The 12,117-nt window shown below is 32.6% G+C and overlaps 1 protein-coding gene across 5 annotated transcripts in view; it reads left to right on the top strand.

Moving 5' to 3' along the window:
• Nucleotides 1–12,117, top strand: part of SOS1 (SOS Ras/Rac guanine nucleotide exchange factor 1) — a 129,769-nt gene that overhangs the window by 14,560 nt on the left and 103,092 nt on the right. The window lies entirely within an intron of this gene.

The raw sequence follows: 12,117 nt of genomic DNA, 5'->3' as shown, positions 1-12,117 counted from the left end.
GGCTCTGTTAACTTTCTTGTGGATTCTTTGGAGTTTTTTCTATATATAGTATTATGTCATTTGTAAACAAATAGTTTTACTTCTTCCTTTTTTATTATGGATGCCTTTTTTCTTCTTCTTCTTTTTTTTTTTTTTTTTTGTCTAATTGCCGTGATTAGAACTTCTAGTATAATTTTGAATAGTAGTGGTAAATGTGGGTATCCTTGTCTTATTCTTGATCATTGGAAAGGTTTCAGTGTTTCACCGTTAAGTATATTAGCTATGGGTTTTTCATAGATGCCCTATATTGTGTTGAGGAAATTTCTTTCTATACCTCGTTTTTATAGGTGTTTTTAATCATGAAAGGATGTTGAGTTTCGTCAAATTCCTTTACTGAGTTAATTGAACCACTTTTGCATTCTTGGGATAAATCCCACTTAGTCAAGGTGTATAATCCTTTTAATATAACGTGGGATACAGTTTGCTAGTATTTTGTTAAAGACCTATACTTATAAGGATATTAGTCTGTAAATTTCATTTTTTGACAATGCCTTTACCTGCCTTTGATATGCAGGGTAATGCTGGCATCATAGAATGAATTAGAAAGTGTTTCTTTGTCTTGTTTTTGGAAGAGTTTAAGAAGATTGGTGTTAATTCTCTAAATGTTTGGAGAATTCTCCTGCACATCCATTTAGTCCTGGATTTTTCTTTGTTGGGAGGTTTTTATTACTGACTCAGTGCCATTACTTGTATGTCTCTTAAGATTTTTAATTTCTTCTTAAGTCAGTTTAAGTAATTTGTGTGTTTCTAGGAATTTGTCCATCTATTCTAGGTTATCTGTTTGGTGGTGTACAAAATTGTTCAGAGTATTCTCTTACAATCTGTTTTATTTCTGTGAGGTCAGTTGTAATGTCCCTACTTTCATTTTTGAATTTAGTTATTTGTGTCTTTTCTCTTTTTGTTTTTGACATCATCTGAAGGTTCGTCGATTTTGTTGATTTTTTTCAAAGAAGCAACTTTTTAAAAAATTTAATTTATTCGGGTGACACTGGTTAATAAAATTATATAGATTACAGTTGTATAAGTCAATAATGTGTCATACATATATTGCATTGTGCATTCACCACCCAAAGTTAAATTTCCTTCCATCAGCATATATTGGACCCTTCTCTCCTTTCCTCCTCCCTCTGGTAACCACTAACCTGTTGTCTGTGTCTATGAGTTTTTGTTCGTTTTCAGTTTTATATCTCATATATCAGTGAAATCATATGGTTCTCAACTTTTTCTGTTGACATATTTCACTTAGGATGATAATCCCAAGATCCATCCATGTTATCTCTTCTTATGGTTCAATAGTATTCCATCGTATATATGTACCACATCTTCTTTATCCAATCATCTATTGAAGGGCACTTTGGTTATTTCCATGTCTTGGCCACTGTGAAAAATGAGTGCTGCAGTGAACATCAGGGTGCATATATCTTTACGGGTAAATATTTTCAAATGTTTGGGGTAGATACACAAAAGAGGGATTGCTGGATCATATGGTAATTCTATTCTTGATATTCTTGATATTTTCCATACTGTTTACCATTTACATTCCTACCAGCAGTGTATGAGGATTCCTTTTTTTCTCCCCAAAACCTCCTCAACACTTACTTGTCTTATTGATGATAGCCATTCTAACAAGTTGGATCATGGTTTTCCATATATCCTGCCAATCTCAGCCTCTAATTGAAGTGTTTAATCCAATTAAATTTAAAGTAAAGACTAATAAGGAAGGACTGGTATTTTGCCTTTTTAAAAAAACACTTTATACCTGTTTTTTAATCTCTCATTTCTTCCTTTACACACTATCTTCTTTTTTTTTCCTTCTAATTGGTTTACTATAGTGAACCATTTTGATTCTCTTCTCATTTCCTTTTGCATGTACTTTTTTAGATATTTTCTTTGTTGTTACCATGGGAATTATATTTAACATCCTAAATTTATAACAATCTAGTTTGAATTGATACCAACTTAACTTAAACCGTTGCTCCTGTACAGCTCAGTCCTTCCCCTTTTATGTTGTTGTCATCACAGATTTCTGCATCACATCTTTCTACATTATCTGTCCAATAACATGTATTTGTAATTATTTTTTATGCATTTTTAACGACCATAGGAAATACAAAGTGGAATTATAAACCAAATATAAAATAATACTAGCTTTTAAATTGGTCAGTGTCTTTACCTTTACTGGAAATCTTTATTTCTTCATACGGCTTTGAGTTGCTATTTAGCATCCTCATTTCAACCTGAAGGACTATCTTTAGCATTTCTTACAGGGCAGGTCTAATGGTAGTGAACCCCTCAACTTTTGTTTATCTGGGAATATCTTAATTTGTTCCTCATTTCGAAGGACAATCTTGCCAAATATAGATTTCCTGGTTGATAGGTTTTTTCTTTCAGTACTTAAATATGCCATTTTACTGTGTGCTAGCCTCTATGGTTTCTGATGAGAAACGAGCTGCTTTTCTTATTGAGAGTTCCTTGTACTGGAAGAGTTGCTTTTTTAGCTGCTTTTTTTCTTTGGACAGTCTTGGGGTAGGTCTCTTGGAATGTATCCTACTTAGGTTTTATTGAACTTTTGGATTTGTAGATTCACATGTTTCTTCAAATCTGGGATGTTGCAGCCATTCTTCAAATGTGATTTCTGTTCCGTTCCCTCTCTCTTCTCTTTCTGGGACTCCTATGTGTATGTTTTGCTCTGTTTGGTATCCCACAGGTGCTTCAGGCTGTGTTCATCTTTCTTAAAAGCTCTGCTTGCATTTAAGTCAATTGTTTTAAAGTTTTTATCTCATTTGATGTCTGGACTTCCTCAGAGACAGTTTCTGTCAATTTTGTTCCTTCAAATGTGCCAGCATGTGTTTTTTTGTTTTGTTTTGTTTTTTTGGTGGGGATATGCTTATGATTTTTAATGGGACATTTGAATATTATAATGTGGTTTAAATCAGATTCTTCCTGTTTCCCAGGGCTTGCTATGTACTTTTCTTGAGTTTTGAAGGCTGTATTAGTGTTTATTTAGTGACTTTCCCAAGCTATTTTTTCAGATTGTATTACTTGGTGTATGTAGTCACTGAAGTCTTTGTTCCTTTGCTTGTGTTCAGCTGCTGTTTTGACAGAGGTTTCCTTGAGTTCCATGGGCTAAAAAACCAACCAAAGAAACAACAGCAGAAACCTCCCAGTCTTTACAGAGTGGTTCTATGATGGGGCAGTCTGATAAACTTAGTGAAAATTGCTAGTGGGACATAGCACTAATAATTAGAGTGAAATTCAGATCTGAGATTTGTCTGTTGTGCTATGTAAGATAAAGTTCTCTCTGTTTTTCACAAGAAAGTAATTTACATTGGGGTTAAATTAATTGTGTCTTAGTATTTGGTTTTAAAAATTCTTAGATAATAGGCAGTTGACTTAAGAAGGTGCTTTCAGAATCCCTTTTATACTGATCCCATTGGAGAGCCCAGTTAAATTCAAGAAATATTTGAGGAACTTCTCTATGCAAAACCTTGTGATTAGCTTTGTAGAGGAGAAAAGAGTGACTAAGACAGAGTATGCATTTAAGTAGTTTATAATATAGTGAATGATAAGGCAGTTCCAAAAATAGATATTATTCAAATAACTAATGTAGTAAGTATCTTGAAAATATAATGTGATACAAATGTGTTAATCTTTTTAATCATTGGCTAAATGGTTGAATATTATGCTATAGATATATACACATACATAAAATAACTTTGAGGAATTAAGGTTAGGGTAAGGAGAATTCTCAAATATATAGAGACTACCTTAAGTATTTTTTAAACATTTTCATTTTTTAAAGTAGTAGTCTCTGAAATTCTGTCAATTATACTTTTATTTAAGTTAACAAATATCTCTAGCAAAAATTAAGTTTCATGTTATTTACATTAGTTTATTTAGAGTGACTTTCTCTTAATATATCTATGAAATGAAATCACACCTGTTCAGGAGAAATCGATGTCTTCTTGGTGGCAGGGGAACAATGGATAATTTAAGCACATATGTTGTATTTTAGAGGGGGCAGGGTTTTGTGGGGGTCCTGCATTGGGGCATTTCAGGGAAGCATGATGAGAAATTTAAAGAGGAAGGTGATACATTGATATCAAAGGTGATGTTTACATAATTGGTCATTTTGACTGAGGCCACGTTATATATTGGAAAGCAGAATAAAATATTTTTCCTATTTTCTTTTTTTTATCATAGATTTTTTGTTCCCAGCTTCTAGAATTCAGCTCCTACCTTAGAACTATGATTATATCATATAATTTCATTAAACGTCTGAGATCCTGATGATTTAATCTCCATTTATAACATTTCTATGGGAAAATTTGCTCTCATAGTTAAATAATCTCTAGGAGTAGCACTCAGTTTATAAGTTTGAGATGATTTTGAAAAGATACTCCATTAAGTCTTTTCCAACTTAAAATAAGCATTTTGACAATTTCGTAGCAAATTTACATAACAGTGTTGTTTCATATTGTGTACTAACGTGTTTTTAGTTGTGTTGGTGCTTTATAGTACACTTACATGTTTACTATTTAACTCATAATTTTTAATAATTCATAGAAGCAAGTTACTGAAAGTACAATTTATAAACTAATTTTGCAAAAAAATTTTTTTGTTCCACTGACCATGTTTGAAATTTGGAATTAAATATCTCAGTCCATAATATATGTACTGTAAAACTACCAAAACTTGAGTCCAGTAGAAAATCTTTATGACTATATTTTAAGTTATCTGTGTTATATTAATGTTTTACCTGATGTAGTTTAAAACTTTGCAAGGTAGGAAAAATATAAGTAACCAGAGATATTTTACAGTCTGTATAATAAATCAATTCTAGTTTGCTTTTGCTTTTTTTGGATTTTTGTTTTCTGTTGAGAGACCTTTTAAATAGTATTTAGGTCGAAAACTTTAAAGTTGACAAAACACATAACTTAAAACGCTTATTGATAACCTTATCGATAGTTTTGGTATATGGAATGAATTTGACCTTTTAGAGTGATTAAAGTATCCAGATTTTTATAGATTTATTTCGTTGTTCTCCCATTAAGTAATTTCTGATTTTTTTTCTGTATTCATGACTGTGGAACATAAATATTATGTATAAGCCAAAATGTTTTCTCTTAGAATTTCAGTATATAAAATGCTTTTTAGCAATTCATAGTGTCAAGCTGTTTTAGTCTAGATACTTTGATTATAACAAAAATACAAGTTTCTTTTTTTGTTTAAAGTTTCAAAAGGCCAACATTTAATACCCAACATGCTGGTAACTGGGCATTTCCATAAAGGTTTTGTGGCTTTCTTAAAAATAAAAATATAACTTAAAAGATTGAGACCTTCCTTGTGATTCATTTTGGAGATTTGGTTTCCTTTTAAATAGTTATAAGAATTCAGCATTCAAATAATTAAAATGATACAGATGCATAAAAAATAAAAGTGAAGTCTATTCCTCTTTCCTCCATCCCACTGGTGTCACTTTCTACAATCTGTACAGCTTAATCTTTTTGAACTTCGAAATCGTTCTTCTTTTCTTTCAATAATGAATCCTTCTCCCTTTTTAAAAGTAGAAATAGTACTTTTTTAAAAAGATCTTAAATGAAAACTATATAAACAGATCACACAGTGGTTTTTGTTTTGCTTTGTTTTGTTTTGGCAGAGGCAGTAAGTAGAATTATGCTGCCTCCTTATTTAACTGGTGGTACTCAGAGTATCTCTGGGGAAAACCTCAGTTCTGTGCTCATGATTTGAAATTGCTGCTCTGTGTGCTACTGGTAATTGAAAGCAAGAGATTAGTTGAGCATTTTAGGAAGAAGACATACTTTTTTTTAAAGTGTATTTAAAAAATATCTTTATGTTCCTGATATAAATGTTGTTTTGTCAGAAGTTTCAACATTTGCAACAGATTTTGATGGTTGATTTCTAAATAAATATAATCCAAACTAGGCTTAGTTAGGATGGATGCCCAGAATTCTGTCAGTATTTATATAATGCTATATGTAAAGTTATTTTCTGTGCTATCTAATTTTTCAACAGTTGGTTTAGGCACACTGCTGAAACTGCTCATACAGCTAGTATGTTTTTATTTTCTTGCTTTTTTTTTTCTTTTCCTTTTCTTTCCTTTCCCCTTTCAGGTAAGAAGAGCTTTATTGAAATATAACTTATATATTACATAATCCATCTAGTTAAAGAATACAATTCAGTGACTTTTAGTGTATTCACAGAGTTGTGCAGCCATCACTACAGTCAGTTGTCAGTCATTTACAGCACTTCAAAAAGAAATCCCCTATCCTTTATCTCTCACCCCAACATTCTCCACCAAGCCCGAGGCAACCATTAATCTGTTTTCTATCTGTATAGATTTTTCTGTTCTGGGTATTTCATATAAGTGGAATTATATATGGGGGTTTTTTTGTGACAGCCTTCTTTCACTTGGCAAATGTTTTTAAGTTTCATCCATGTTGAAGTATGTATCAGTACTTCATTCCTTTTTATAGCCAAATAATGTATGGATATACATTTATCCATTCATGAACAGATTGACATTTGGGCTCTTTTCACCTTCTGGCTATTAAGAATGGTGCTGTTGTAGGCATTTTACAAGTTTTGTGTAAACATAATATTTTCGTTTCTCTTGAAGTGGAATTGCTGACACACATGGTTATTCTGTGTTTGAGGAGCCTCCAGACCTTTTTCTTAAGTGGCTGCACCATTTTGTATTCGTACCAGCAGTGTATGAGAGTTCTGATTTCTCTACCTTTTTACCAACACTTGTCATTTTGATTCTAGTCAGCCTAGTAGTTATGAAGCGATATCTCATTGTGGTTTTTATTTGCATTTTCCTAATAAGTAATGATGTTGAACACCTTTTCATATGCATATTGGCCATTTGTATATTTTTTGGGGGAAATGTCTATTGACTCTTTTCCCATTTATTAATTGGGTTATTTGTCTTTTTGTTGTTGAGTTGTAAGACTTCTTAATAATTATGAATACAGGTTTCTTATCAGATATATGAATTACAGATAAACTCTCCCATTATGTGAACCAGAGCATTCATATAATATTGTGATTAATAAAGAATAGTTAATTTAAAGCTTCTATAAACATTTAATTTTCAGTAAGTGAAATGTTTAGCGCTTAAAGTGTTCTAATTATGGGTTAAGCATTAATGTTTCAGGAGTTCACTTCGAGCTCTTGTGCCTTAGGTCATTTGTTCTCAAACTTTATTAACCATCAAAATCACCTTCATAGGGCTTAATACTGTGTCCTTTGCTGAATCCCACTCCCAGAGTTTCCAACTTTCAGAAGATCTTGGGTAAAGCCCAAGATTTTATATTTCTAACAATTGATACCAATGTTATTGATTCCTGTATCTCTGTCTTAATGATCTCTATGAACTATCATAAAGTATTAGAGAAATGATGATAAGCACGAATTTCTACCTGATAAAAGAAATATAAATTTATACTCCATATTTGAAGATAGAATTTGCATATATTTGCATACATAAATTTCATATAATATTAGCCATGGGTAGTGGTTAAATTGTTTGCTTTTCTTTCAAAACTCTTGCATACATAAAGTTTTTTTCATAGAGTTGTCTCCCTTCAAAACCTCAAAAATTTCCTTGAATTTAGTAAAATATCTAATAATCAAAGAATGTTGGAACTTAAAGGAACTTTACAGATTATCCAATTTATTCTTCCTCTTCATTCTCCCTCCTCCCCCCCATAGATTAATTAAGTCACTTAATCCAAGATCACATAGCTAATTAGCAGTAGGTATAGGTAGTTCTTAATGAATTAATTTGTAATAATTATTGTTTGAAGAAAAGTAAAAATTTATTTTAGCTAATATATTTTTAGTGGTTTTCAAATACAGATCTCCTTATTTCAGTAGACAGTAAAAAGTTTACTATTTTTGAAATGATTTTTTATATTTGATTCTGTGATAAATGGTATTTTATTACTTCACTATGCACCAAAATCCATGAATAGCCTGAAAGTTAATTAGGTTTTAAAAGATGTTTTATAAGTGTCTTTCTTTGTTTTTTGTTTTTTTTTCTTTTTTTTCTTCAGCTTTATTAAGGTATAATTGAGGAAAATTATATATATTTAAGGTGTACAACCTGATGTTTTGATATACATTTACATTATGAAATGATTACCGCAATCAAGCAATTTAACATATTTATCACCTCGCCTATCATTTTTTTGTGTGTTGTGAGAACAATTAAGATGTACTCAGCAGATTTCAAGTATACAATACAGTGTTAACCATAGTCAGCATGCCAAACATTAGAGCTCCAGAATTTATTCATCCTGTATAACTGAAATTTTGTACCCTTCAATCAACATCTCTCATTATAGGCATATTTTCTATTCTGTTGTTAAACAAAGAAAGGAAGAAGTTAGATTAAAGAATGTATATTAGTGAGATGTGGAGTACATTTTTACAAATGAACTCATGTAAAATGACACACAGTGAGTAGGTTGTTTCTTGGAGACATCTTATACCTATTAGAAAATTCAGGGAAAGTAATGAGGAAAGGACGTATAATAGAAAAAATATAACACTTCTTGCCCTCCCCAACTTTAAAAAGAAAATCTCCCTGGCCAAATCTGCTTGAGGAGAAAGACAGTCTCCAATGGCTGGTGGATGAGGAAGGTAGATATCTCCTGTAAGAAGCAGACAACTGGACATGCACATTCACAGCAGAAGGAAACCATTGAGCAGTGGAGGGCAGACCATGCTGGACAAGTAGATTGATGTGTGTGTATGTCCTAAACATGGATTGCTCTGTGTCCTCACAGATGAATGAGGTCGTGTTGGGAATTCCCTTACAGGGATCCAGCATGACTGACGTGCAGTTCTATAAATGTACATATTTGTCTCATCTTTTTGTATAGTTTATGAAAGTATTAATATAGTTTTAATAAGTACATATTTTTAGGTTACAAATCTGATTTCTCATCTATATATAATGAAAACAAAAAATCTGAATTTGTTTTTATTATATTCCAAAAAAAAGTCGATTTATTTAGTACTATTATTGTCACCTTTTTAAACTTCTGTAAATGTTCATTGTTTTCCTTTGTAATTAAATCACATTGTATTTATTTTAACAACAACAACAACAAATTACTAAAATGAGCCTCTACTAGCCCATAATTTAATCTAGGACCAGGGAGCTAGTAGAGGCTCATTTTAGTAATTACAGAAATATTAAAATCTTTTTTTTTTCTATTTTGCCCTTGCTTTAATAGGCACTTTTTTCCCTTAAATTAATTGATCAGAAAGATTAAGTAGGTAGCTCTCTGGAAACATCTAGCTTCTTAGATACCAAACATAAAAGGCATAGAAAATACCATTAAACACTAAAAATAGATTGCAAAAACACTGCTGACTGATTTATGAAAGTATTTACTAATTGTCCTTGGTTAGCTCATGCCTAGACTTCTATACAGCCAATAGTCTATTCCAACCATTCTGTAATGTTGCTAAAATAATTTTTCTGGTTCACTGTTAAAATTCTTGATGACTCCTTTGTCTTTGAACAGTTACACAGCCCTAACCTGTGTCAACCTCAGGTTATGTGGAACTGGAGTAATTTTTGTCTTGGAAGCAAGTTTTCCTATTAAAGCTTCAGGCATGGTGTGTATTCATCTTATACATTTTGCCCCAGATTCAGGAATGGAGAGTTATTTCAGTGTCTTAAATACAAACTTTTGACCATAGCCTGCTGCACTCTAATACATAAGAGCCACATACTGCCTAGCAGTTAGTTTTCCTAATAACCTAGGACATATGCCTCATTTTAGCCCTTCCTAACTGAACCTCTCATCTGAGCCAAGACTTCGGCTTTCCTAATCACAGTGTCTCTTTCTCTAGGAAGCCTTTTTAGATTAACTCCACCCATTCACCAGTCCTTAAATTGTTTCTCAATAATCCTTAGACTTTCTCATGGGTCTAGGAGTTCTCTGTGAGATTTGAAAAATTTATGTGGTTCACTACATAGATGCAAATACCATACATATGGTGTTTGCTGGAGGGTGAAGTTGAAAATGATTATTTTGAAACGACGGCAGAATTTTTTCTGAAACTTTTGTAAGCAGCAGATTTGAGCAGCAGTTTAAAATAGAGATTTTAAAACTGCATTCTTTGTAATTCTAGGAAGCATCTTAGGGCAGGGATCCCCAACTCCCAGACCATGACCGGTACCCAGTCTATGGCCTGTTAGGAACTGGGCCGTACAGCAGGAGATGAGCAGTGGACCAGGGAGCAAAGCTTCATCTGTATTTGCAGCTGCTTCCCAGCTCTAGCATCTCCACCTCAGCTCCATCTTAGATCATTAGGCATTAGATTCTCATAGGAGCACAAGTCTCTGGTGTCAGAAAAAGTTGGAGACCACTGCCTTAGGGACCTTCAAGGTAGCTGAAGGGATGGATGAACTGGAGGCTAGAGTCACCACTCTCACTTTTAGCAGGGTAGCTTCACTTTTATTTGTATTATATTTTGTGGTTCAGTGGATATTTCTCTTGGTAACTCCCCTTTCCCCTCTAAAAATTTTGAAAGTCAGTGAACTAAAAGGTTTATGGTTTAAGGTTCTGGTGGGGGAACAAGGATGATGTGTGTGGCTGACTAAATTATTTGTAAATAGATTTTCTGCGGTTAACCAGGCAAGGAGTCCTCCAAAGTTATTAATGGTGAATGGGAAATTCTACTCTAGGACATCTTAGATTGGTAGATCAGTAGTTTTCAAGGTTTTGATCTCAAGACCCCTTTATACCCTTCAGAAATTATTGAGGCCCCCAAAGAGCACTGTTTATATGAGTTATACCCATGAATTTATATTTTTAAAAATAAATTTTTTTTTATTTAAAATAACTTCATTACAATGTTACAATAACATTTTTACCAAAATAACTATATTTTCCAAATCATTTAGTGGCATTGTTTTACATTTTTGCAATATCTGGCTTAATAGAATAGACCTGGATTCTTCTGCATTCAGTCAATTCTGATATGCTGTTTTAGTTGAACTATATGAAGAAAATTTAGCCTCCTGCATATTAATAGTTGGAAAAGGAAAAGATATTTTATAACTTTTAAAAATATGAATATTTTTTTTTTGCCATCAGACCCCACAAGTGGTAGTTTCTTCCTTGCAATGCAGAATCTGAAACTATAGCAATGAACTTTTTATTCCCTGAATTAAAAGTAGCAATGTACCCTTGTAAAAAGGCTCTCAAGGCCTTCTGGTTGGCTTTCCATCACAAAGTCCAAGTCCTTACGTGATTTGACCTCATGCTGTCTCTTTGGTCTCGTCTCCAAACTGCTGACTCTGCTCTAGTAACACTGAACTTTGCTATAGAGTACATAAACGTGCCTGCCTATTGAGAAAACCCTAAAAATTGTCTTTACTACTGTAGTTTACTACGACCTAACTCTACAGGTGCTTAGTTGTTTCTAGAAAATACAATAGAAGTAGAAAATCATTAAAAGTTAGAGCAGGTTTGATTTAAGTCTCAGCAACTAAAACAGTGAAGCTACTAGTCAGGAACGTTCAACATTTTTGCCCAAAAGTACCTTTTTATTGCTCAACATATGTAATGCCACAAATTTTTAGGAAGTTACATTTTCAGATGATAATTAATGTTTCACCAAATTCACCAATTTATTGAGTGGTAGGCCAAGGAAACAGGTGAAAGAGAATTTTTCCCATTATGTGTTGAATTCAATGAACACAGAAATATTTATAAATATTATTTTATTCTTTGAGTTATAATACTGCTGTTATTTATTTCATTACTCAGTGTTCCAAATTTGGCCATTAGGAGCTGTTTAAAGTTGGCTCCTATTGAAAACTACTTTTTGAGTCAAATTTTGTTCATTTCCACTCCGTTTTGAGGGATACGTAATGTAGGATCAGTGTTTTGTGAAAAGTGGAGTCTTCTGACAAGCCACCTGAATCAGAATCACCTAGGGTTTTTGTTTTTCGAATATAACAAAACCACACTTAACTTCACTAGTGATTAGGGAAATGGAAATCAGTACTATAATGAGATACCAGTT

Source organism: Rousettus aegyptiacus, unplaced genomic scaffold (assembly GCF_014176215.1).
Source record: "Rousettus aegyptiacus isolate mRouAeg1 unplaced genomic scaffold, mRouAeg1.p scaffold_m13_p_7, whole genome shotgun sequence".
In the NCBI taxonomy this organism is placed as follows: Eukaryota; Metazoa; Chordata; class Mammalia; order Chiroptera; family Pteropodidae; genus Rousettus; species Rousettus aegyptiacus.
Note: the sequence above shows the minus strand (reverse complement) of the source record. Positions and strands in the feature narration are given on the sequence as shown.